The sequence below is a fragment of the Saccopteryx leptura genome, chromosome 9 (genome assembly GCF_036850995.1).
Source record: "Saccopteryx leptura isolate mSacLep1 chromosome 9, mSacLep1_pri_phased_curated, whole genome shotgun sequence".
Classification (NCBI taxonomy): domain Eukaryota; kingdom Metazoa; phylum Chordata; class Mammalia; order Chiroptera; family Emballonuridae; genus Saccopteryx; species Saccopteryx leptura.
The window spans coordinates 20229915-20257313 of record NC_089511.1 but is presented as its reverse complement, the minus strand read 5'-3'; positions in this window follow the sequence as shown (position 1 = coordinate 20257313).

Below are 27399 nucleotides of genomic sequence, written 5' to 3'. Positions count from 1 at the left end.
TCAGGCTCTGGTCTTGTATACTATAGAGAGGTATTTTTTGGCCACAACATGAGTAATTTTTGCCTCTGGATTTGTTTTTATCCTTTTCTTCATATTCAGTTCCATCTTTTCTTGTTTTAGTATGTATGGTTTCTACACCATTCACAGTTTCACTATCCAACAAATTGTCACCTTTGATCCTTTGTTGTACACCATATTCCAAAAAAAAACACTAAAACTCTTGATTTTATATCAGCTAATAAACCACATACTTGAGGTTTTTTTGTTCTTGTTTTTCTGTGACAAAGACAGAGGGACAGATAGGGACAGACAGACAGGAAGAGAGAATGAGAAACATCAATTCTTTGTTGCAGCACTTTAGTTGTTCATTGATTGCTTTCTCATATGTGCCTTAACAGGGGTTGGGGGGGCACAGCAAAGCAAGTGACCCCTTGCTCAAGCCAGCGACCTTGAGTTTCAAGCCAGAGATCTTTGGGCTCAAGCCAGCGACTATGGGTCATGTCTATGATCCCACACTCAAGCCGGCAACCCCATGCTCAAGCTAGTGAGCCCATGCTCAAGCCAAGGACCTCAGGGTTTCGAACCTCGGCCCTTTGCATCCCAGTTCAATGCTCCATCTACTGTGCCACTGCCTGGTCAAGCTTGAGTTTCTTTTTGTACCTTTGGATTTTCTGCAGTAGTTCAGGATGGGTTACTCCAAGATGCTGTATATGCTGAACTGGAAACTATTCTATTCCAATACTATATTTTAAATTATATACATATATTGGTGACTTAATTCTGTGCTACCTACATTTTTACCTTCAATTGTTTCCCAAATAAAAGTAAAAAACTTTCACTTCTATTATTCTATAAACATTTCAGAATTCCCTAACCCATTGACTAGATCGATGCTTTTACATCTTCTGGGAAAAACACAGCATTTATAATCTCCTACCCAACCCTCAGAAGAAATATAAAGGAATGATAACTAGAAGGATATAGATATTTTAGAATTATTTTTTTCAGGCACAGTTTTCTTTAGAAAATATACAACTTGAGAAAAAAACAAACTCTTTGTTCAGAGTTCATCCACACCATATTTTGTGAGCTGTAGTAAACTGGTAAAGACAAACAATTCATACTTTTCAATGCTCTGGGACTGCGGGATGGTCAATAACCTGCAGTAGCAATGCTGAAGCCCAGGTGAAAGGCTGCGAGCCACTGCCGTGATGTGTCTTTGGATCTCGATGATGCCTGCTCTGTGCGTCATTGTTTTTATAAGCAGTTTCTTATACTTTGTGCCTATTAATATTATAAAAACATCAATAATATTGGTAAATGATTCACTCACCCATAGATTACTAATAAGTTCAGTATATAATTTCTTTCTTTTACTGCCCAATATGTGGACATCTTGATTTTTTTCCCATCCAAGCCATCAATAATTTGCTATAAAATATTTGCTACCACCAAACGTTTTATATAAAACCAAGACTCTTCCTTTCAGTAGAAGTCCACCAATAGAGTAACACACTATTTTTCTTGCACGAGCTGCACCTAAGATGCACCATCTATGATTTCCAGTTCATTTACTTAAACTACAACAAGAATGTAAAGACACAGGCACAGCAATCTAAGAACAGAGAGAGCCCTTTTAGATTTGTGATATTTTCCAATAGTAAACATTTGACAGCATTTTCAGTGATGTGCCTTTAAGTTTTTCTAAACTATTCAATGTAATTTTCATAGAAATAACTCTTTACCTATACACTCACAGTTCATCAGTTTACAGAATACTTAACTATATTACATAGTTTTAATACAGAGTAAAACTGGCTTGAAGCCAGCCTTGACTCATGGTAAGTAGTTAGCTCAAATGAGAGTAAAAGAGCCTAAGAATAAAGCTTACTGGCTGCAAGCACTCATCATGTGATGAGAACTAATCAACATACTTTACAGAGGGAATGATTACACTGAAATGTTTTTAATATTTTGCTTATTACTAATTAGATGTGTTTTCATAAATATGATACTACCCCCAAACTAAGCCATGGGAACCCCAAAATGCAATTTAGAAGCCTTTCTCAAGAATTTCAGATCTAGAGTGCAATATCCAGGAGAACCCTGAAACAAAATATTTATCCTAGCCTGACCAGGTGGTGGCGCAGTGGATAGAGCATAGAACTGGGGTGTGGAGGACCCAGGTTTGAAATCCCAAGGTCGCCGGCTTGAGTGCAGCTCATCCGGCTTGAGCGCAGGCTCACCAGCTTGAACAAGGGGTGGCTGGCTTGAGCTTGGGATCACAGACATGAATGACCCCATGGTTGCTGGCTTAAGCCCAAAGGTCACTGGCTTGAGCAAGGGGTTACTTGCTCTGCTGTAGCTCCCCCGCCCCAGGTCAAGGCACATATGAGAAAGCAATCACTGAACAACTAAGGAGCTGCAACAAAGAATTGATGCTTCTCATCTCTCTCCCTTCCTGTCTGTCTGTCCCTATCTGTCCCTCTCTCTGATTCTCTCTCTGTCTCTGTCAAAAAAAAAAAAAATTATCCTAGAGCTGAGGCAAGAATGAGTTTTGAAAAGAAATGGGATCAAACAAACAGAAGTTACTATAAGGCTTGGAATACAACCCCAGAGCCAAGGCAATTTTGGAAAACATGCCACAGTTGAAATTACAATTTGAGGGACAATCCATGCTTCAGAACTAGATGTTTCAAGAGCAGAAGTAAACTATACAATGATATGTTAGTACACTAAACTGAGGAAATCTGAAAAGCTCCCATGTAAAGTTATAACTCAAGACCATATTTCATCAGAAATTAGAGTTGTTTATGCATGAATAGAAATGGGAGATACCCATCCTGTTTGGATTACTTCAAGGTTTCTGCCTTGTAGTAAGTTAGTATTTACAGCCCTTACTATATGTCAGGCACTCTATTTGGTACTTCATATGGATGATCTCGTTTAATTCTCATAACCACCCTGAAAAGGTTTTCCAGATGAAGAAAGAGCACTTGTCCAGGTATATACAGCCAGCAATAGCTGGGATGGGGACTTGGCTTCAAAGGTCATGTGACGTTCTACTTTGCCATTCTGCCTTCCATGACACCCCAGCCTGCTCAAAACATACTTCCAGCATCACCAAGGAAACCTCAAACCACACTATCTAACAAAACCAAAGCTATTTGTACATATATCAGTTTCAATTGTTTCAACTTTGGAAGTTTCTGAAAACTCCTTGAAAGATAACTCTGGGTATCCAATAATGGGTAAAGGGAAAAAGAAGGCCACAAAACTAACATGCAAATAAAAACACTTCTGTGTTCCAAAAATTATATGTAAGAAGTTAAACAAAAGAAAAACAAATCTATGTAGCAGGTGGAATCGTTATTAACATTGATATAGCTTCTTTCCTAATTTATAGAGGTTTGCATTAACATTTACTCATTTTCTCACCTCTTTAAACAGTAGTAATCAGTGTTATCACCTTATGCTATCACTTCTGTATATATTAAAATTTGTAGAAAGATTTATAACTTATTTTCCAGGTCAATTAATAGAATAGTTTGGGGTATTTCTGAACTTTTATTTAAAAGACAAAAATTAAATTATCAGAAAACTGACCTTTTCTGATAGGGTAAGGAAGGGTAAGTTTACCAGCACTTTTCCGCTAGCATTTTTAAATGAGAATAGTCCACAAAAACACATTAACACAAAATATCAATACTTACCTGGCAGGGGAGACACCATGATCACAAAACATCAAGGAGTTCATCTAATTTTCTTGAAAGCTACATTCAAAGAGAAGTTGTTTCTTTATTTTAACAAGGAAAACTCATATGGAGGTGTCTTATGCTTAAAAATCCACAGGAGTTGATTCCATTATATATACAGTGTGTCTGTAAAGTCATGGTGCACTTTTGACCGGTCACAGGAAAGCAACAAAAGATGATAGAAATGTGAAATCTGCACCAAATAAAAGGAAAACTCTCCCAGTTTCATACCTATTCAGTGCAGTTCGATGTGGGCTCACGCACAGATTTTTTAGGGCTCCTTAGGTAGGTATCCCGTGTAGCCTCTACAGACTCATCACTGACTAATGGCCTACCAGAATGGGGTTTCTCCACCAAACTGCCGGTTTCCTTCAACTGCTTATCCCACCAAGTAATGTTATTCCTATGTGGTGGCACTTCGTTATAAACGTGCTGATATTCCTGTTGCACTTTGGTGACAGATTTGAATTTAGCAAGCCACAGAGCACACTGAACTTTCCTCTGTACCGTCCACATCTTGACTGGCATGGCCGTGGGCTGCTCCGCTGTATACATGGTGTTACGTCATCATCTGCGCATGTGCACATGCTGCCACATCATCCTATAGAAACTGGAAGGGTTTTCCTTTTATTTGGTGCAGATTTCACATTTCTATTGTCTTTTATTGCTTTCCTGTGGTGGGTCAAAAGTGCACCATGACTTTACGGACACACTGTAGTTAAAAATTTATGCCAATGATGGTGTTTTAGGGTTCTCTAAAAAGCAGATCCTGTAATAAAGCTGCAAGGAGGTGATTTGAAAAATTGTGCCAGAAGGCACCAGAGAAGAAGTGTGGAAAAGAAAAAAGCCATATAAAGGTGCATCAACAAGGTTACCTGACAGACACCCGAAGCACAGTCCCGCTAGGACCCTCTGAGATGCTCTGTGTAACCTGCACACCTAAGGGTTGGAAGACGGAACATTTAAGCACAGGACCACCTTCACCCTTACAGGCTGCACCTGTGCCAGCCCAGACCCTGCAGAGCCAGAGAAAGCCCTCAGTAGCAGATGTGAAGTTGAGAAGCTCTGCTTGTCCAGGACAGGAGACCAGGCCTAGAGCCTTCCCAAAGGGGAGAGCTTATTGCCTAACGGTGGATACTCACCTCCACCCATAAAATTAAAACACCACAGGGCCACTTCCTTTAAGAAATGGTGCATAGAAATAAACTCACCTTGTAGAATAAAAATAAACTGTATTGATCTTGATGTTGGCAGTAGCTATCCTATATTTTTAAAGAAAAGAAACAATTACTTAAGTAATTAGTTGTAATGCTGGTGGTTGAAGCCAGGAAGGTTCGCACTGAATTCGGACAAATGGTAGAAGAACAGCGGAGCCGGAGAGCGTTGGGCCATTACCTGTTTATTGGAGGCTCGCAGAGACAAGTGAGCAGATAAACAAAGGAAAACCGCATTTCACAGTGGAGGGCAAGGATCAAGAAAACCACCCCTCAGGGTGGTGACTGAAGGAACCGCATCTCACAGTGGTGGGAGAGTGATCTGGGAGAATTACCACTGAAGGAAAGCACACGTAGCTTTTCATACAGACACACATGTGGCTTTCTGCCACGTGCCCATGCACTAATTGTGCTAAGTGCTTGCGGCTGGGAAACTAGGGAACAAGCCTAACACAGCTGTTTTCCCCACATTCACTAAAACCTAGGAGGCCATATAACATTTTCTGAGAACACTTAAATAATCTGTTGTTTTAATTTTAGAAATCCTAATGAGATCCATTTAGAGTTGCTCACCATCGCAGATTTATAGGGACAACCAAGACATTAAAATTCTATAGCACAATTTTTAAAATGTGTGCTTCAGGATATGATAGTCTCCGTTTTCTATCTGAGAAAATGATCACTCAATCTACCCCTAAACAATAGACCCATGCAGAGCCACCACTCAACTCTTGACCTTGAGCTGCTTGCTCCTGGACCTACATGTACCTCACTACATAGACCTCTCTATATGACTGCTTCTGTGTCCTTAAGACACGGTAAGTGTACCCAAAGCTACTGATATGAGAGAGCCCCAATAGCTTTTATGATCTAGTCTGAAAAGTCACATGATATCACTCTGCTTTATTCTGTTCACTATATGAGGCACTAAGTCCAGCCCACATTTGAGGAAAGGAGATACTAGTTTACCTCTTGAAAAGAGGAGTATTAAAGAATTTATAGGCCCTGGCCGGTTGGCTCAGTGGTAGAGCGTCGGCCTGGCGTGCAGAGGTCCCGGGTTCAATTCCCGGCCAGGGCACACAGGAGAAGTGCCCATCTGCTTCTCCACCCCTCCCCTTCTCCTTCCTCTGTCTCTCTCTTCCCCTCCCGCAGCCCAGGCTCCATTGGCCTCTGCCTCAGGCACTAGAGTGGCTCTGGTTGTAACAGAGCGACGCCCTGGATGGGCAGAGCATCGCCCCTGGTGGGCAGAGCATCACCCCTGGTGGGCATGCCGGGTGGATCCCGGTCGGGCGCATGCGGGAGTCTGTCTGACTGTCTCTCCCCATTTCCAGCTTCAGAAAAATACAAAAGAAAAAAGAAAAAAAAAGAATTTATAGGCACACACAGGATTCCTCTTACCTCAGCTTCCCAACACAGTTATATCAGATTTTTGGTTAAATCAGTATCAGTGTTTAAATTAACATAAGCATGTAGCTGTTATTTCTGAGCCTCATGGTGTCATTTATTTCATTTCTTTTCTATTACAACTTATTGTTTCCCCTAAAAGTAATAATCATCATTTTTTAGCTGCTTAATATTCTATAAGTCCATCACAAACTTATACACCAATTTTCTGAAAACACTCTTAATTTCCTCTCAATATGTTGTAACAAATCAGGTAACCTATCAATTTTTTTTATTGGAGTTGGATATTAGTCCTTGCTCTATCGTTAGTTATATAATATTTTACAAATGTGAAGAAACCTTTTGTTCATCCATTTCTTCACCTTTGAATGAAGGCAAAGGTCAATAGAGCAACCCTTCCTGATGCAGACTTCAGCTAAGAATCGACTGACAGGCCAAAATAATCTAGAAAAGAAAATATACTTGATTCCAAAATTTCTTATTCTGAGACACAGGTCTAAAACAATTGGCTCTTTCCTTTTTTAAAATTCAATAGAGACAACTAAAGCTGATGGAGGCATGAACTATATATATAATGCCAATCAGATGGTTTTGCCCAAGGTAATTCAGGATAAGCTCAAGAGACTTTCTTGAGTAGTGAAGTTCATTAACATTAATAGCAGCTGTGAGTTCCTATCCAAATGGAGAAAGTGCCTCATGGAGTAAAATACACTAATCTACTGTATGAACTAGTTATTCATATTTTCAGTATTCTAGGGGTAATACAAACTGAGAAAGCATTAAATGTAAACATTACTTCTTTGTTAATTGAACTTCATTTCCCTACTCTCAACCTTCTTTATATGGGAAGGGCACTTAATGTAAAAAAAACCTCCATTAAGTCTCACTATTTACAGTATATACAGTATAAGAGGTATCTGAGGAATTTTTATAGTAAAATATTTCCTCTGCAAAATAAATCTTAAAAAGTAATTTTGTTTTACCCTAAAAAAAGTCTCCGTTTCTGTAAAAAATAATTCATCATTATTAAATTACTAGATTACATGCACAATTAAACTTATTTATTAAACAAGACATATGCCAACATTGCAATAATCCTCTAAACTGTAATAGCAGATTTTCAACTTTAATAACATCATGCAGCTAATACCCAAAGGACTAATTTTAAAAATAAGGGCATTTGGTAATTGAAACTGAAATTATACAATTAAGCACTTGAGTAATTTAAACATGAGCATAAGTGCCTGGCTGTGCTGTTCTTGGCTTTTAGTCAAATTTACTAGTGTTGGTTAGACTTTATCACTCTAATTATTTCTGCTCATATCAGATCTTGCTAAATAGAAATTGAGAATTACTTGAAGTATTTTTTATTCCTATGCAGTTTCTGCTTCAAAAATACAGAACTATATTCTTCTAATTGAAGCTCCACTCAGATAATCAAGAATAACTTTGTGATGTTTATCAAAATTCCACAGAAATTTTAAAATAGACCTGGAGGAGATGATGTCAGAGTAATGGCAGCATAAGAGATATCACTTGAAATTTCAACAAATTGAACAGCTATAACACAGCAAAAGAACCCCAGCTGGGCTCACAGGTGTGCCTGAAAAGATCTGCATGTGGAATCAACTAAAGGTGGGAAGGGTTGAAAGGTGGGGTGGAAGATAAGATGCACTTGCCATAGGCTCCGGAGAGGGAAGAAACCTGGAGTGACTGGGTCTTCTTCTGCCAGAGAAATGGAGAGACTGAAGGACAGAGGGGAAAATACTAAAACAAAGTGGTGGCAGAACAAGGGGTCAAAGCCAGTGTTTTCTGTGAGGTATGGGGAGTGGCAGAGACATACCCCACAGCTAGTTTTCCAGAGCCAGCCTCTCTGAGAAAGAACAGAGTGCACTGTGTCTGGTCCCCTGGTCTGTTGAGCCATGAGGAGGAGTGCCCAGAGGCCTGAGATCACCACTGCTAGAGTCATATAGCCCTCACAAGACACCCCACCCATACTCGTGACTATAGTCCCGCCTCCATCATTGCAACAGCAACATCTCAGCAGAGGTCAGTCCAGGAATTTCACAGAATTAAAACTTGTAATACAGCACCACCTATTAGAAAACCTCTCAAAACTGAAATTACTCCTTTTTGAGGGAATTTCATTTTCTTTAATTTTTTATATTTTTTATTTTAATTTTCTATGAGTGTTTTTGTTTTGATATTTTTTGGTTTTTGCTCTTTGTTTTTGGTGGCTTTTCCCTTTTTCTATTACTTTTAATTTATGTATTTTTATTTCATTTTTTCAGTTGTTTTTGTTAGATTTCTTAACAATAACATTCTCAAATGCCATCAAGGAAGAATAAAACAAATACCATGGCTACACAAGAAAGAGATATAGTTCAGAAAGAAAATGAAAAATCTCCAGAAGCAATCTCAATCACATGAAAACCTTGGACTTAAATTATAGAGAATTCAAAACTGAAGTTCTAAAAATACTCAATGAGTTGTGAGAAAACACTGATAGGCCATTTAATGAGCTCAAAAAACAAATTAATGAACAAAATGAGTACATCACTAAGGAGACTAAAACATTAAAAAAGAACCAAACAGAGATAAAGAACTCAATATATGAATTGAAAAATGAGGGAACAAGTTTAGTTAACAGAACAAGCCAGTTAGAGGAGAGAGTCAGAGACATCGGAGACAGGCAACTAGAGATGCTACAAAGAGAAGAAAAGAGAGACTCGTGAATTTAAAAGAAAGATAGAGCTCTATAAGAATTGTCTGACTCCATCAGAAAGAGCAATATAAGAATAATGGGTATATCAGAAGAAGAAGAGAGAGAAGAGAATGGAGAGCCTTTTCAAACAAACAAAAAAAAATTGATGAAAACTTCCCAAGCTTATAGAAAGAGCTAGATCCTCAAATCCAAGCAGACAACAGAATGCCAAGTTACCTCAACCCAAGGAGACCTTCTCCAAGACACATTGTGATGAAACTGTCAAAAATCAGTAACAAAGAAAGAACCCTCAAGGTTTGGGAAAAGAAGAACATAACAAATAAAGGAAGGCCCATTAGGTTATCATCTGACTTCTCAGCAGAAACTCTACAAGCCAAAAGAGAGTGGACCCAAACATTCAAAATACTGAAAGAGAGGAATTACTAGCCAAGAATACTATATCCATCAAAGTTATCCTTCAAATATGAAAGAGAAATAAAAACTTTTCCAGACATGCAGAAGCTGAGGGAATTTATCATCAGAAAAACCCCATTGCCTGACCTGTGGTGTTGCAGTGGATAAAGCAGGGGTCCCCAAACTTTTTACACAGGGGGCCAGTTCACTGTCCCTCAGACCGTTGGAGGGCTGGACTATAAAAAAAACTATGAAAAAATCCCTATGCACACTGCACATATCTTATTTTAAAGTAAAAAAACAAAACGGGAACAAATACAATATTTAAAATAAAAAACAAGTAAATTTAAATCAAGAAACTGACCAGTATTTCAATGGGAACTATGGGCCTGCTTTTGGCTAATGAGATGGTCAATGTGCTCCTTTCATTGACCACCAATGAAAGAGGTGCCCCTTCCGGAAGTGCAGTGGGGGCCAGATAAATGGCCTCAGGGGGCGGCATGTGGCCCGCGGGCCATAGTTTGGGGACCCCTGGGATAAAGCGTCGACCTGGAAATGCTGAGGTCGCCGGTTCGAAACCCTGGGCTTGCCTGGTCAAGGCACATATGGGAGTTGATGCTTCCAGTTCCTCCCCCCTTCTCTCTCTCTGTCTCTCTCTCTCTCTCTCTCCTCTCAAAAATGAATAAATAAAATTAAAAAAAAGAAAAACCCCATTGCAGGAAATACTCTAGGGGGTTAATCTACCAGGTACAAAGAACAAAACAAAACAAAACTACAAGTAAAAGCTCCAACAAGATCACAATAAAAAAAGGATAATCTGCCCTGGCCAGCTGGCTCAGTGGTAGAGCGTCGGCCTGGCGTGCAGGAGTCCCGGGTTCAATTCCCAGCCAGGGCACACAGGAGAAGCACCCATCTGCTTCTCCACCCCTCCCCCTCTCCTTCCTCTCTGTCTCTCTCTTCCCCTCCCACAGCCAAGGCTCCATTGGAGCAAAGTTGGCCCAGGCACTGAGGATGGCTCTGTGGCCTCTGCCTCAGGTGCTAGAATGGCCCTGATTGCAGCAGAGCTGCGCCCCAAGATGGGCAGAGCATCGCCCCCTGGTGGGCATGCTGGGTGGATCCCGGTCGGGCGCATGCAGAAATCTGTCTGACTGCCTCCCCCGTTTCCAACTTCAGAAAAATACAAAAAAAAAAAAACACAAAAAAAAGGATAATCTGTCACAACAATAACACAAAAGAGGACCTGCAGTAGCAAAGGAGGATGGAGTGCAGAAGCACTCATAAGACAAAGGACTGCTGTACATATGAAAATTTTTCTCTGAATAACCTAATGATAACCACCCACAAAAAAAACCAATACTGAAACACCTAACTTAAAAAAAGAAGAAATGGAAAAGAAATATGGAATACCACCAAACAAAAACAAGAAACACAAGAGAACCAAAGGAGACACAGAGCTACCAGAAAACAAAACCAAATGGCTATAGGAAATCAGCAAGCATCAATAATTACCCCAAATGTAAATGGACTGAACTCACCAATAAGGAGACACAGAGTAGCAGATTGGATCAAAAAGCAAAACCCAACAATATGCTGCCTTTAACACATCTAAGCTGCAAGGACAAAAGTAGACTCAATGTGAAAGGTTGGAAAACAATTCTCCAAGCAAATAATATCCAAAGAAAAGCAGGTATAGCCACACTCTATCTGATAATGCTGACTTCAAGACAGCAAAGGTAACAAGGACAAAGATGGACATTTCATAATGATAAAGATGGCACTTTATCAAGAAGACATAACACTTCTTAATATATATGCACCAAGTCAGGGAGCACCACAATATGTAAGATGTCTACTAACTGATACAATGACAGAAAATGATTTGACTTTGGGTAATGGATACACAACATAATCAACAAACAGTTCAAATGCTACAGAAATGTTTATCTGAAACCTATGTATTCTCATGGATCAATGTTACCCCATTAAATCTAATTTTATAAATAAATAAATAATAAAAATGGAACTATCAAAAAGAAAAAGAAAAAAAAAACAGATGTTATTTGTATACCTATTCCCAGAAATAGGCATCAAAGTTTCAAGTAAAAAGTTACCCAGTGAGTACATCTGACTTTTAAGTGTTTTTAAATATTTACTCTCTCTTTCCACCCATTCTTCCTTCTTTCCATCTTCTCCACCCCATATTAGCCTCATCTCCTGACCCTTAGGAACATCCTGAAAAAAAAAATAGGTTCTCTCTTGACAATGAATGTGAGAGAACAGCCTCTAACTTAGTAGAAATTATCTCTGTGATTTTTACTGTATGATCAAGAGTTTTGATATTATAAAATTACAGTGGAATTCAGAAATATTACTTCTTAAGTAAATCACAAAAAATCAACAAATTTTTAAAGGTAGAAGAACAGAAAACAAGAAACACTGTAAATAACCCAAAACTAAACACGGGCTTTGAAACCAAAGAGGCAGGCAGGTAGGCTATCTCTGACTGACAGAGGGATTAGATATAATGTAACTCAGGCACTGAGGAAAGATGGCATCCATCATCAGGACCTCATTACCACAACTGAGCACAGAGGCACAGAATTGGGAGAAAGCACATTTCAAGTCAGTAAAGGTACTAGGGATAAAAGAACCGGTAAGTTCTAGGACAGACTATCAGTGTGGAGGATACAATAGGAGCTGTAATAAGTAAAGCTGAACAAGTAGGCATATTCCAGATGACAAAGACCCTTGGATTCCAGGCAAAGGCACTGGGATTTTATCCTGGAAGCAATGGGGAGTCACTGCAGGGCTTTTAAAAACAGGACACAGTCATGATCAAATTTGCATTTTAGAAAGATCCTTCTGGCAGCAGGGTAACCATGTGATTGAGGTGGGCTACAGTGGAGGAAAGGAAGGCCGCTTGTTATAATGCAGACCAGCATTTCCCCACACCACAAGAGTCCAGAGCAGCATTTGCCATGTAGCTGTAGTCCAGGACAGCATTTTGCTGTATTACAATGTTCCAGTAAAGCATTCACCATGTTACAGTTGTCGAGGCTATGAAGACTGAGAATCTGTGCCAAGACAGCAGAAGCTGAAAAAGAGAAGGGACTAGGCCTCGAGCTATTTAGGAAGTATTCAATAAATCCTTTGCTCATGGTGTCCAATTGGATGTGGCAGATAAGGGGAGAACCTATAGTTTTTCTGACTTAAGAGATTCCAAAAAGGTGTCCTGTTTCTGGCCTTATGATGCTGACCCATCACTTTTGGCCTGCCTAGGCCTTTGCCCATCAATTACCCCTCTTCACTCCAATGACTCTCTCCTCACAATCTATAACAGGGGTCCCCAAACTTTTTACACAAGGGGCCAGTTCACTGTCCCTCAGACCGTTGGAGGACCGCCACATACAGTGCTCCTCTCACTGACCACCAACAAAAGAGGTGCCCCTTCTGGAAGTGCAGCGGGGGCTGGATAAATGGCCTCAGGGGGCCGCATGCGGCCTGCGGGCTGGGCCATACTTTGGGGACGCCTGATCTATAAGATAGTCAAGCTTTTCTCACCCCAGGAAGCAAAGATATATTGGACACCTACTCTGTACCAGTCAGCCCCAAGGTAGCTGGAGGGCAAAGTGAAACAGATTATCCCAATCCCCCTCCCCACAAACCAGGATCAAAAAATGTCAGGCCATTTTAGAAAAGAAGACTTTTTGTTTAGAAGGAGTTATACCAGACACCCGTATGAATATTCAAAATTTCAAAAATATGGCTAGTAAAAGATGACATGCTAGTGATCCTCTGGGGTCAGAACATGATACTGCAGGTTACTGTCAAAGGTTCTGGTTCTGGAAAAGCCAAGGGGCCAAGTCTTCTGAACAGGCTGGTGTGTCATGCAATGGTACCACTGTGAGCTCAAGACTCAGCACTCATTTCATTCACGCAGCAAATATTCCTTACAGGTTTATCGGGAGACAGGCGCCATGCTAGGCTCTGGGAGACAATAGTGAGCAGAACAGACCCCATTCCTGCGGCCATGGTACTTGCAGTTCAATTTCCACATCAAACTTAAAATTCTGCCATTCATAAGCAAAAGCCTGCTTTCCACAGGGGCCCCTATCTTCAACTCTATTTTCTATCAGAAGAAGGAATTTATTTCTCAATAGGTCATATCCTCCTAAAATTCACTCATTGAAAAAAAGATTCTATGATAGTAACAGGCATTATTTTTGTAAAAATGGGTTGAACTTGTATAGGCTGTTTGTAGCTATGAAGATATACACATCAAAGTTCAAAAAGAAGAGACTGATTCTCATGGCTCAAAGTTTAGTAACACTGGGAAACTAAGAGTCATCCAGCCATGTCAACTACTACCAGAACCAAGAACAGATGGGAAGACAGACAAATACAGTTCAGATTCTGAAACGCCACATATTGGCATTAGGAAATCAGGTGCAGCGAACAGAGGGAAATGAATATGAGATAGTATAAACTACTAAGAGACTGAGTTTCCACAAAGGATTTGAGAAACAAGCATGAAGACAGAACAGCCAAGAATAGTATGATACAACAACAAAACAAAAGAAACAAACAAAAATAACTCATGAAATAGCTGCCGCTGCTCAAAAGCAGACTCATTCTAAGGGTGGAGGCAAGTGAGGGCCTTCAGGTAAGTAAGGGCCCCTTGTTAGCAGTAAGAAGGGAAAAAGAAAATAAAAGCACTTTATCAAATTATGTCCTTGGACAGTCATGAGCAATCTCTTATAGAATGAAATACAGGTAATTTTAAGAGACCCCAAAAGATTTATAGGTTGGTTTTCTTAAATACCAAATAGAAAAAAAAAAAAACAGCTGTATTTAGTCCTGTGGGGGAGTAAACACAAATTCTAAAATTTAGATTGCTCTGCTCACAAAAATTAGGGTATATTTTATTGCTTCATATTCATTTTTAAATATCCCCTAATTTTTGAGCAGTATAAATAGAAGAATGTCAAGAAAAATGGCTGTGCTTTTTGCCATTAAATGCTAACATTTTCTACTCCTGTATTTTGCAGTGAGATTGAGAGCCACGTGGCAGAGCTGAGAAGGCCTGCAGCAGCCCTGAGGCAGGGTGTGGGTTGCCTAGTCACTGCCCCAGCTACTACAATAGGCAGTTTACACGTTATCTCATTTAATCCTAGCGTAATACTAAATATTGGCACAACATGCCACTGGGTAAGTGTGTGACAAAAGGTAAAATAGCTAGCAATTCTATTTGTAGTCTGTAAACATGTAATTGCTCTGCCACATAGTTGAATCACTAGTTGATTTCAAATATCCCGTGTCCATCCCACTTGGTAAAAGAACAACACTAAAATTAGCACATAAACACATAGAGTGAGGATATTATCTTTAAAAAAATTCCTTTGGCTATATGAGCACCTTCAAAAAATTCAGTTTGAATAAAAGAGAAGAATTGTCCAACCAAGAGGTACTACAAGGCCACTCAAGTTTACTACCAAGCAAAATTGCAGAATCACTTTCAGAGGCACATTATGAAACTAAAGTCTTCTTATGATTAAAAGTCATTTTGGAAAAAAATCCCTTCCAGGATTAACATATGCAACATCTTCTATTTTGCAACACTAATTAATATCTAAAGGCTTGATCCTAGCTGTATTTAGAGGGCAGACCAAAGAGTTAATTTATTTTAAGAATCCAGATCAAAATCCACACAATTAGACATTCACTTCTTTATTCAAAGGTCACTAAAATGCATACATCAGACATCTGCTGCTTTATTTTAAGAATGCTGAATTTTAAACCCAGTAAGTCTAAATGTAGCTCTAATATAATCTACAAATGACCTTACTAAGTCTTTCTATGTCCCATAAAAGTATATTAATTGTATCATTTTATTTAAGCTCCCAACTTGCTGTGATGTATAAGTGTATTAAAATTAACTCTGCACACTCTAATCATTTCACCATCTGAGCCAACCAGGACAAATTTTATAAAATCATAGTACCCCTTGTGATGTTACCTTCATACCTACTAGGATGTTCTGTAATATATTTTTAAAAATCTCCCACTAAAATCAATGGATAATTAACCTTTTCTAAATTCTAATAAAATCATAAGAAAATTAAAGGAGTTATTACCAGATTGTGAGAACAGATGAGACAGTGTGGCATTTCATGATAAAGTAAGATTATTTGAAGCCATTCATATTATTATTATTATTATTATTTTATTTTTCTGAAGTGAGAAGCTGGGAAGCAGAGAGACAGACTCCTGCTTGCGCCTGACCGGGATCCACCCAGCATGCCCACTAGGGGGCAATGCTCTGCCCATCTGGGGTGTTGCTCCATTGCAACCAGAGCCATTCTAGCACCTGAGGCGGAGGCCATGGAACCATCCTCACCGCTGCGGCCAACTTTGCTCCCATGGAGCCTTGGTTGCGGGAGGGAAAGAGAGAGATAGAGAGAAAGGAGAGAAAGGGAAGGGTGAAGAAGCAGATGGGCACTTCTCCTGTGTGCCCTGGCCGGGAATCGAACCCGGGACTTCCACACGCCAGGCCGATGCTCTACCGCTGAGCCAACCAGCCAGGGCCCATTCATATTATTTTTTTTTACTCTTTTTTTTTTTTTTTTTTGTATTTTTCTGAAGCTGGAAACGGGGAGAGACAGTCAGACAGACTTCCGCATGCGCCCGACCGGGATCCACCCGGCACGCCCACCAGAGCGCGACGATCTGCCCACCAGGGGGCGATGCTCCGCCCCTCCGGGGTGTCGCTCTGTCGCGACCAGAGCCACTCTAGCGCCTGGGGCAGAGGCTAAGGAGCCATCCCCAGCACCCGGGCCATCTTTGCTCCAATGGAGCCTCGCTGCGGGAGGGGAAGAGAGAGACAGAGAGGAAGGAGAGGGGGAGGGGTGGAGAAGGAGATGGGCGCTTCTCCTGTGTGCCCTGGCCGGGAATCGAACCCAGGACTTCTGCACGCCAGGCCGACGCTCTACCATTGAGCCAACCGGCCAGGGCCTCATATTATTTTTAACAGAAGGAAAACACTTTTAAGAAATGTCTTGGCCCTGGCCGGTTGGCTCAGCAGTAGAGCGTCAGCCTGGCGTGCGGGGGACCCAGGTTCGATTCCCGGCCAGGGCACATAGGAGAAGCGCCCATTTGCTTCTCCACCCCCCCCTTCCTCTCTGTCTCTCTCTTCCCCTCCCGCAGCCAAGGCTCCATTGGAGCAAAGATGGCCCGGGCGCTGGGGATGGCTCCTTGGCCTCTGCCCCAGGCGCTAGAGTGGCTCTGGTCGTGGCAGAGCGACGCACCGGAGGGGCAGAGCATCGCCCCCTGGTGGGCAGAGCTTCGCCCCTGGTGGGCGTGCCGGGTGGATCCCGGTCGGGTGCATGCGGGAGTCTGTCTGACTGTCTCTCCCCATTTCCAGCTTCAGAAAAATACAAAAAAATAAAAAATAAAAAAAGAAATATCTTATATGGACTGATCCATATAGCCAAATTAAAGCATACAACTTTGAAATTATGCACTAGAATTTAGTTTGCCTAATAAGTGAATTCTAATAACTGAAAGGGGGCATGTTTTTGAGTGGTAATCTAATATAAAATTCTTCCCAAATCAGGAAGGTAAAATAAAGTTTGTAAAATATAAAAGCAAAGATTTTTCCCTTTTAATTCACCCAACCTTATTCTATCAGATGCAATTTAAATGTATAATATTGTCATTTTCCAAATACTCTATTTTATTTTTTCTATCTTTATTTGCTTTCCTACCTCCCCCTCCCAACCCACCCCCAAAAAACCTCCTGCTCCCATCTCTTGATTTCCTCATTAATTGATTTTCATCTTAGTCTAGAATGGGCTTTGGCAATAAGGCATGGAACCGTGGAACGAACGAACGAATGGATGAATGGCAGGAAAGGACAGCAGTAAGAGTATTCACAATATTTTGGCAAGCCCTGTAATCGTTTCCTTTAGGTAAAAGGATCTTATAAGAGATCCTGTATTCTTACTGGAAGAAGCAGGAAAAGATCTCACCTGTTGCATTAACATATGATATTTAGATCCATTGTCAAAAAAATGGCCATTTCATATTCATAGAATGTCTAATTATTTTACTAAGTAAGAAGAGAATATAACAGTACCTTTTTCAGATTAGTGCCACCTGGGGTCAGCAGTGCTGCAGTTTATCTCTGGTTCAAGCTAGTAAGCAATTCTGATTTACAATGAAAATACCAAGTAGCTTTGTTTCAATTTAGTTCAGGTTCAGGTTCAATACAATAACAATTACAGTTTGGTTCTGGAAATGTGAAAACATACTTACTACTTTCTGATTCACATTCCATTGGCTTTCTGATTATAATTTAAATTAAAGAACAGGTATTTGAGCAACATTTTTGAAGCCCTTACTATGTTTCTGGGACTGCATGGTGTTGGAATACAAAAAGTGAACAGAGCAAAATTCCTGCATTAAAGAATATCATGCTCTAGCAAGGAAACAGTCAAGTGAACAAGTATAGTGATATGAAGAAAACTGCTATATCCTAAGAGAGCTACAATAAGAATTTCTCACAAGAGGACATCACCTTGGTTTGCAAAATGCCTTCATGAGCCCTTAAGGGTGTAAGTTTACCAAAGAGAACCCTAAAATAACCACAAATTGTCATCAAAATTCCTTCTAAAATCAATGGGTCTTGTTTTCCCTCTTCTGGGTTGAGCACCACTATGCAAGTTCACTTATATAAAAGTCTTAAAAGTTGATTTTGGAGGGGAAATGGAGGGTTTAGTAAGGGCTTCAAAAATGTTGCTCAAATACCTGTTCTTTAATTTAAATTATAACCACTTCCCTTTCTCTCCTTTCTCTCTATCTCTCTCTTTCCCTCCCACAACCAAGGCTCCATGGGAGCAAAGTTGGCCCCAGCGGTGAGGATGGCTCCATGGCCTCCGCCTCAGGTGCTAGAATGGCTCTGGTGGCAATGGAGCAAGCTGAATGTAAAAGAGAACAGCAAACAAGGGTCCCAAGGGCGCCTACAGATGTACAGGAAGAAGACACAACTGTCCCAGGGCCACAACACGCAACTCCAGGGAGCACTACATATAACATATTCTATATAAATGACATTTCCCAAATGCAAGAGCCGGAGGGACTGGGCAGTGCTGTGCAGTAAAAGAATCCCTAATGGCCAAGAAGAAATTTGAGGCAAAAGCAGAAGTGTCTAGAAGGAATTACTGTAGCTATTTGCCTTGGAGTATGACGTAAACTCTTCCTCCACTTCCCCTCCAAAATCAACTTTTAAGACTTTTATATGAGTGAACTTGAATTTCTACTGTTTTTTTGTTCCTCTGTAGTAGGTAACTGGTGAAGGTTATCATTTGGGGTTCTGTGGTGGTGCTGCATGCACCCACAGCATTGATGAACCTGGCATCCTCAAGGGCCCAGCGCACACACTGACTGTGATGATGCTGCACCCAAAGTCAGGAGAAAAGTTGAAATCTGAGTTATACAAAGTTATAACTTAAAAAGTAATAAAAGCTAAAACAGAAAAGGGAGCATCTGCTTTGCCTCAGGGAAACAGAAGCATCACAGAGAAAGTGACTTTTGAACTGAGTCTTGAAGGATGAATAGCAGTTATCCAAGAAAAGAAAAATGGGGAAAGACGCTCAGCAGCAACACCAATGTGAACAAAGAGAGCACATTTAGAGATCGAGCAGGAGCCAAGCATGGCTGGAGGAGAAGGGCATTACTGTTCCGCTCCATGCCATTGGCAGCTTTGTTCTGAGAGACCATTAATGAAACCTGGCTGTGACACTTCATTTGCATCTTTGTGGGAATACGTGTCCCCATCTAGCTACTAACTCCATCTTCCTTTAACAAAACTTCTTGAAAAATACCTGCTATCACTCTGTGGTGGATTATGTTGTTTGTCCTCAATGTTTTCTTCCCTCACCATTCACCCCACAGCTCCCTTGTGGATACAGTATAGTTTCCCATCCCATTGACTTTGGACTTGGTCATGTGACCTGTTTTAAACAATGAAATGTGGACAGAAGGGACAATGTGCCAATCCCAAGCTGATGCTTTAAGGGGCATCCTGTGTTTCCAGCCCTACTTAGCCACAGGTCCCAGAATGAGGAGACGCATTTACATGGGCTGAATTTTGTCCCCCCAAATCATATGTTGAAGTCCTGACCCCCTGTACCTCAAAACATGTCTGTGTTTGAAGATTGGTCTTTAAAGATGTGATTAAGTTAAAATGAAGCCCTTAGAGTGGGCGCTACTCCAATCTGACTGGACCCCTTATTAGAAGAGGAAATTTGGACACACAAAGAGATTCCAGGGATGCTCACACAGGGAGAAAAGGATACAGTGAGATGCAGCCATCTGCAAGCCAAGGAAAGAGACCTCAAAAGAAACCAAGCTTTCTATACCTTGATCTTGGATGCCTAGACCCCAGATCTGTGAGAAAATTAATTTCTGTTGTTTAGGCCACCTAGTTCATAGTATTTTCTTATGGTAGCCACAGCAAATTAATACACATATGGATCAGACCTACCCCATCCTGTAGCAGGTAGCAGAACCAAACCCCAGATCTATAAGCAAGAAATAGTGTTTATAACTATAAACCATGGACATCTTAGGGTTGCTTGTTATTTATTATTATTGCAGCAAAAACTGACAAACATACTTTCATTTCTCAATTCACAGCAGATCAGCTTCTAAAGTTGCTATTGCTAAAGAACATCATGGGCTGTTGGTCTGAAATAGTTAATAAAGGAAATAAACCAAAATAAAAAACATCATCATCTAAATTTCAATAGAGATAACTTCTTAGTCTTTACTTACTCTGATTTTTCTTCCTGCCCTTGGAGGCTATTTGTTATAATCATAAAGATGATAGGCTTTAGAATCATATTTTCTAGATTCAACTTCTTCTGGCTTTATTATTGGCCTTTGCAGCCTTGGGCCAAGTATTTAATTTCTCTGTATCTCAGTTTTCCAATCTGTAAAGTGAGAATATAATATCTACCTAAAAGTTGTTGAAAAGATTAAATGAATCAATAGAAGAGAAGCAATGTCTGACACACAGCATGTTTGTAATCATGTTCACTACCAGTATCGACTGGCTACACTATCGCCTGCTGGCTCGTGTTCATCTGTCCCAAGCCTATTCTCTTTTCATTCTGAACATTCTCCCAAGACAATCTTGTCTATTCCCATGAATTCTGCTATATACTCAAAACTATACCTTTATTCTAGACTTCTTTGTAAACTCCAAAACCACACTTTCTACTGCCTACTAGACATCTCCAAGCTTTAACGCAGAGATTCTGGTGAAGCCCTACATTGGTTGGAAATGATCATCATAGAGGCAATGATACCCCTAAAAGAAAATGAGACAGAGTTGCACCCAAGTAAATATATTTAGGTTTCCTATAGCTTCATAAAATAATGTGCCTTAATGAGAACCCAAAGACATACTATAGTCATAAGAGGTAATAATAACAATAATAATATTTATTGAGATCCTTTCTATACAAGATCCTTTCTAAACATTTAACACATACTAATTAGTTCATAATCTTCACAGAAACTCTATGCAGTAGGTACTACTATTATCCCTATTTGATAAATGAGGACACCAAGGCACAGAAGCTTATGTGGCTTATGTCATACAGCTGGACATGGCATAATGTGGAACCAGGCAGCCAGACTCCAGTGTCCATCCACCATCTTAATCACTATATTTCACTTTCTCCCAGAAACACAGCCTGAATAATTTCTTAGACAATAAAACAAGTACATCTATTACAGTAATGACTTAATATTTTGGGGGCCAAACACTCTTTCAAGTGAGATGATTTACACACATTAATTTGTTTCAACAACTCTATGATGTAGGTCTTAGTATTATGCCCATTCTACATAGGAGGACACTAAGGCTCAGAGAAAGAGTAACGAGCCCAAAGTCACACAGTAGTAAGTGACAGAGATGCACCACTCACAAAAATTAGGGGATCGGGGAACGTGCAGATACTCCAGTACCTTCATTCAGCCTTTTGTAGAGTGCATTTTCACCAATGAAATCAAAGTTTGTTTTGCATCTCATTTGCATAAGCAAACAACTTTCTTTGACTTGTTTGCTTTTCTGATGTTCTTGTTTAATAAAAAAAAAACATCAAATGTTTCTTTTTTTTATCACTTCATATTTATTTTGAAATGTCCCCTAATTTTTGTGAGCAGTATAGAACCCAAACCCTGTCAGTGTCATACCAGCATTCATAATCTTAACCACAGTGGCCTGCTGAGTAACTGTTGGTGTTCCCTCTCCTATGCCACACACCAGTATGGCAGACGCCCCTGGCAAAAAGCGTCCCAGTTCCAGTTCCCAGGAGGCCCCACCTTTGGGACTCCCTTCATCTCTCTCTGGGACTGCAGGAGTCTTGTCACTCATTCTCCCCACGCGGCTCTGCTCTATCCCCTCCACGCCCAGCATCCTCTTACTAGTGGTTTACGCTCCACCACAACTTTTAACTTTCACCTGACTGTGGCTTGCCATGGTGCGGACTCAGACCTCTACCCTATATGACTCTTAGGTTCGGCTCCCTACAGCTAACTGGCTACAGCTTCTGTCTCTGAGTCAGATTCCAGACGGAGGAAATTGGACGGGTACCTGACCAGCCAGTGGGGTGGCTGACTTTGATAAGGTGTCCATCTCAATTAGATGCATTGTATGGGGAGCTGAATTCACATGATGGAGAGATAGAGAAATATTTATCCTACAAAGAGAAAACTTAAGAGGAAAAGTGACAACCTGTGAGGAAGCTGTCAGAAGAGACTTTTTGCCTCTTCCTTTCCTTGAGTGATCAGAGCAGTGATCTCCACATTACCAATGTGTTGAAGCAGACACAATGGGGAGGTTAAAAAAGAGATTTCTACCTAGTTGAGGTGGTGCTTTAGGTGATTCCTAGATCCCTACAAATTTGTGAGAAATTAAGTAGTTGAAAATGTACCATATGCACATTAAATGAGTAATTTAAATGTTTTCCAAAAGACTAGCTTTCAGACTGTTGAAGTTTCTTCACCTCATCTGGAAGTGCACGTAGGTGGCCCCGGCAAAGGCACAAGGGGTACACGAAGCACTTCACAAAAGGAACCTCATCCACCCACCATTCCTAATAAAGCAACCTTAAACTCCACCCACTGGGGTTATAATTAAATGACTCTTAGTTTCTGGATGCAGTGAATGTCTCATGTTATTAATGATCTGCAATCACCTCTAACTGAATTCCCATTGCTGAAGATTTGTCTCTACCTACCTTGTTCAATCTCATGAGCATTGATACAAAGATAAGAATCACAGTGCCCTAACTTCTAGGGCCTACCTCCATGGATGGAAAGGAGGCATATTCACAATTAACTTAATAAAGAATACACTGTAGCAAATAAAGCACAATAGGAGAGGAGGAAGGGGAAAGTTTATTCCATGGAAGTACATGCAGGCATTTGGGAACCATTCTCTGAAGTGACAGAATGTGATCTGGACTTCTTTAAATACAGAGGAGTTGGTGTAAGAGTACTCCACAAGGACAGCATGAACAAAGGGACACAAGATACTAGGCACTCAAGAGGCAAAATATTAGACGGCATATCTGATGAATAGCCAACAGTCTGGCATGGCTAGAAGATGAGGGTGTGAGGAGAAAAGAGATGGGGGAGAAAGACAACTGGAAACAGCAAAATCTATCTTCAGAAATGTAGGCTGGGAGACTTTAACTTAAAGGTAATTCCTAATGAAAACAACATCAATAACCATAATAATAAACTTCACAGCAAGTCTACTAAGCATCCAAATTAAAAGCACTAATGAGCAATGATGTGCCCAATATTTGATTTTAATAATAGACTCCTAAAGTCAGCGAGGAAGACTCAGGAAGACTCTTAAAAGATCATATCTCTGCCTTCAAGAATTACTCACAGGAGAAGCATGGAAATGGGGCATCTCAGATAAAGGCAATAGGTTGAACAAACCCTTTCCCTGGCCAGGAGCAATGCCCTTCCTTGCTTGCCAAAAATGCTGCTCAAATAACTTCACCCATCCCACATGTGACCTGACCCCAAATAACGGTCTCTTTCTGCACTCCCTTGCACAAGTAACGATAAAAATGTTGGGCCCATCAGCCAGCACATTTAATTCAGGAGCAGCACTTAAATCTGCCTCTCATTTTCCTACCACTTTCCTGAAATTCCAGAGGACGGGGTTATTGTTAAACAGCAGCAAGCATTATTCTCACAGCAGTGCACATTAATAATAATTCAGTGTGGTGTCATGGAAGCCTGTAGGCTCTTAGCTGAATTTATTTGAAAAATAAAGTTTGCTTTTTTTTCCCCTGAAGATCTTTACTTAAGTCAGCATGGAACTCTTGTAAAGATAACCACCAATAAGTCACAACTACCCAAGGAGCAGTTTTGTTATTTTTTTAATTCACTGCTCACCATGACAACATAATAAACACACCTTTAGAGGCTCATACATGCCCAACTATTGAAAATGTCATGGTTCCTCCTTCAAGGTTCTCCCAGGCATAAATTTGAATTCATTTTTTTTTAATTCTCTGAAATTCTAGTAAAACACCAATTTTCAATTGCAAGCTACTATGAATAATTCTGTGGTAAGTTAGCAACACAAGCCTTATTTCATCATCCACTAATAATTATTAAGCTCCTTTTTTATTTAAAAAATAGCAAACCACCAAGCCAATATGGTTTCAACATCTGTTTTTTTCCTTTTTTTTTTTTCAAAGTTCTCTTAGATGTCCCTGTATCCTTTCATAAATGACTAATAGGAAAGATACAAGACTAATAGGAAACACAACTTTATGCAACTTCGTTGACAGTTGGTTTCAGTTAACAGTTGGTCTTTAAACTACCCAACATAAAAGCATACATTTTAGGGGGAAAATTTGACCCCAAAACTGCTTCATAAAATGAAGTATTTCATTTTTCAAAGCCTTAGGATTGTTTGAGAAGCTATAGTACTAAAAAGTCCCTAGAGTTGTTTTTTTTTTTTTAAGAGAGAAAGTTAAAAGTTTCCACCTTTAAATATCAGAGACTAGAGATTTTACAGTACAATAAGTGTCAGAAATAAACTACAATTCCCTTCAAAGCCATATAAAAAAGTAAGCCTCTGTAAAAAGTTTTCCTTCCAACAGTGAAGTATGGGCCTAAAATCACAGCAAACATTATGGCGGTCTTTCTGCAATGGTGCCCAGACATCCAAATTAGCCAAAGCTTCAGGCTTCCATATGTTCAGGTGGGTGACAATGCTTTCTCTACTGCCCAACAGCTGTTTCCTTTTGGTTAAAGAAATATTACCAGAAGCGCATCATCAATCAGTGTTCAATTTCCCACCATCCTCTGGACAGATGCAGTAACTTCCCAAGTTTATAGACTACTAAGTACAGAAAATATGTGACTTCTTTATTCAAATGATTGCTTCTTTGCCTTCTCTATTCCATATCTTCTAGACCAGCAATTTTCAACCAGTCTAGGTAGAAACAGTCAGGTATGTGCAGCAAGAACTTTTAAGACATGCAATACCTGACTATTTAATCAGGGGCACTCAGAGGCGGATTTAACAGCAGGCACACTGGATGCGAGCCCTGAGCCCCGACTTCTGAAGAGCCCCACAAAACCCCTTTACATTTTTTTCTAATGTAAGAGACACAATATTTTCTTCTGCGCCCAGGGTCTCAACCAACCTTAATCCGCCTCTGGGGGCACTGACCTTTTCCCTTAGATTGTCCAACATAAAAATGACCACACCCAACAAAACAATAGCTGTCCAATGTGGATGAATTAAAATTACACCTATTTTTTTTGTCAGATCAGCAAAAAATATATATTTTTGGTACGTCACAGAATTTTAGTAATTAGTTTATGTGTGTCAGAGATTAAAAAGATTGAAAATCACTGTTCTAGACCAATAAATTTGTTTTGGGGGTCGAGGGGTGCATGACTTTGCTCCAAAATTAGGTGGATTTAAGAAGAACACCTAATGGTCAGCATCTCTCAGAAAATAGAATAGCATCTCTCACTGTTGGGCTCATCTTCTTGTTGGGCTCATCTCTTCCTAGGAAACCTGCCAGGTCCTCACAGACCAGGGGTGGTTTGCTTTCTCTCTAACAGGGATAATGGGCTTTTCAGCACTTTTTCCAAATTACTGACAGAAGGACTTACTTCTCTTTTCTGAAAAAAGAAACTGATAGTGACAGAAGCAAGAGAATAACTTTAACCACAAAATTATACATTACAAAGAATGGATAGATAAAGATTCCAAATACCTTCCCCAGCTCAGAGTTTGTAAGAATGGCCAGCAACTCACAAAGGTACCTGACCTGAACCTGTTCCTGGATTTTTCATGTCCTCTGCCTTACTGTCTTTTGAACATACTATTTTTCATTACTATACCAATAAGGAGCATAGTTAATGATTGCATAAATGGGAAATGGCAAGAGATTCTACTTGAGTGTCCTTTCTTTTTCTTAGGCTAAATTACTTACCTTGCTCCATGAGAAATAACATTCACAATTTAATATTTGTGTTCATTTTTCCATAAGTATAAACACTACCACTGTCTCTGGTTCCAAGTCATTGTCTTTTTTCCCAGTAATCTTTATGCTCAACACATTGTCATGCATAGGTAAGTGCTTAATAAATACTATTGAATGATAGATATGCTCAATTATAGAATATTCAAAAATGTTCCATTTTTTTAAGTCTCCCAAACAGAAAATCTGTTATAGCCTTTATGTCCTGCTTAGCTCAACATCTGACAAATTCATTTCAAAACCCCCAAATGTATAATCAATGCTCAGAGACAGCTTAGAAGTGTCTCTACATATCATACCTGCCTGCCTAAAACACAAAATCAAAGTGAATTGAAAAAATATGTACTGGAACTGGTTTCACTTTTCAGCATCAAAATTCAAATGAGGCAGTCTTCGATACAAGAAAATTTGTGATTCAAAAATCCAAATTTTTATACTCTTTATTAAACAAACACAATTTACATTATGTAACATTCCTTCTACTCCCTCTGAAACAAAAGAAAGCACACACACATATAGTATCATTCAAAGTAAACTGTGAATTAATACTACAAATATGTTGGTGGCTAACTACTGTGTGTTGGAGATAAACACATAGCATTGTTCACAGCCAGGTGTTCCAGATGTACCATCAATGTTTTCATATTACAATTTATCAGTAAGTGTGGATGAGGTGATGCCAAGTCGCCACCAGAGAAACCTGGCATGCCCAGGTTTAGAGAACAGGGAATAGAGAATGTGTCTTGGTTATAGAACAAAAGAATTCGTTTTATCACTTGCCTTTACCGCTGGAGAAAATGGCTCCTGGTGTGCTGAACTCCATGATAAATGTGCCCCCTCTAGTTCTTTATTGCCTCTGTAAATCACAGGACTGACAGCAGTTAATAAGAAAAGCTTTTGAGTGGTTTTGAAGTTTTGCTTTGTACAAATAAAGTCTCATATTAAAGATTTTGCTAGTCCTCAAGGTGTAGAAAAGCAGCTCACGTAGAACTTCCATACGTTTAACTGTTTGTCTTCTTTCTTTAAAATTTTTGAAACAAAAAGAAAACCTTTCAGATAAGCACATTAGAAAAATAAAAACAGATCATAGTTTAAATCGTTTCGTATACTCACACAGTTCCTGGTGCTACTGAAATTACAATCTCTTCTAGTTTTTATAAGCTGAATATTCAGATAAATACCAGAAAAGGTATGTGGTGGAAAAAGGTTGTTACAGGAGATTTATTATTACGTTTCTGACCATAATTGTATGCTTTACCTCTTTTAGCCAACGCAAATTTTGGTTCAGTGTTGAGAAAGAGAACTCTAAA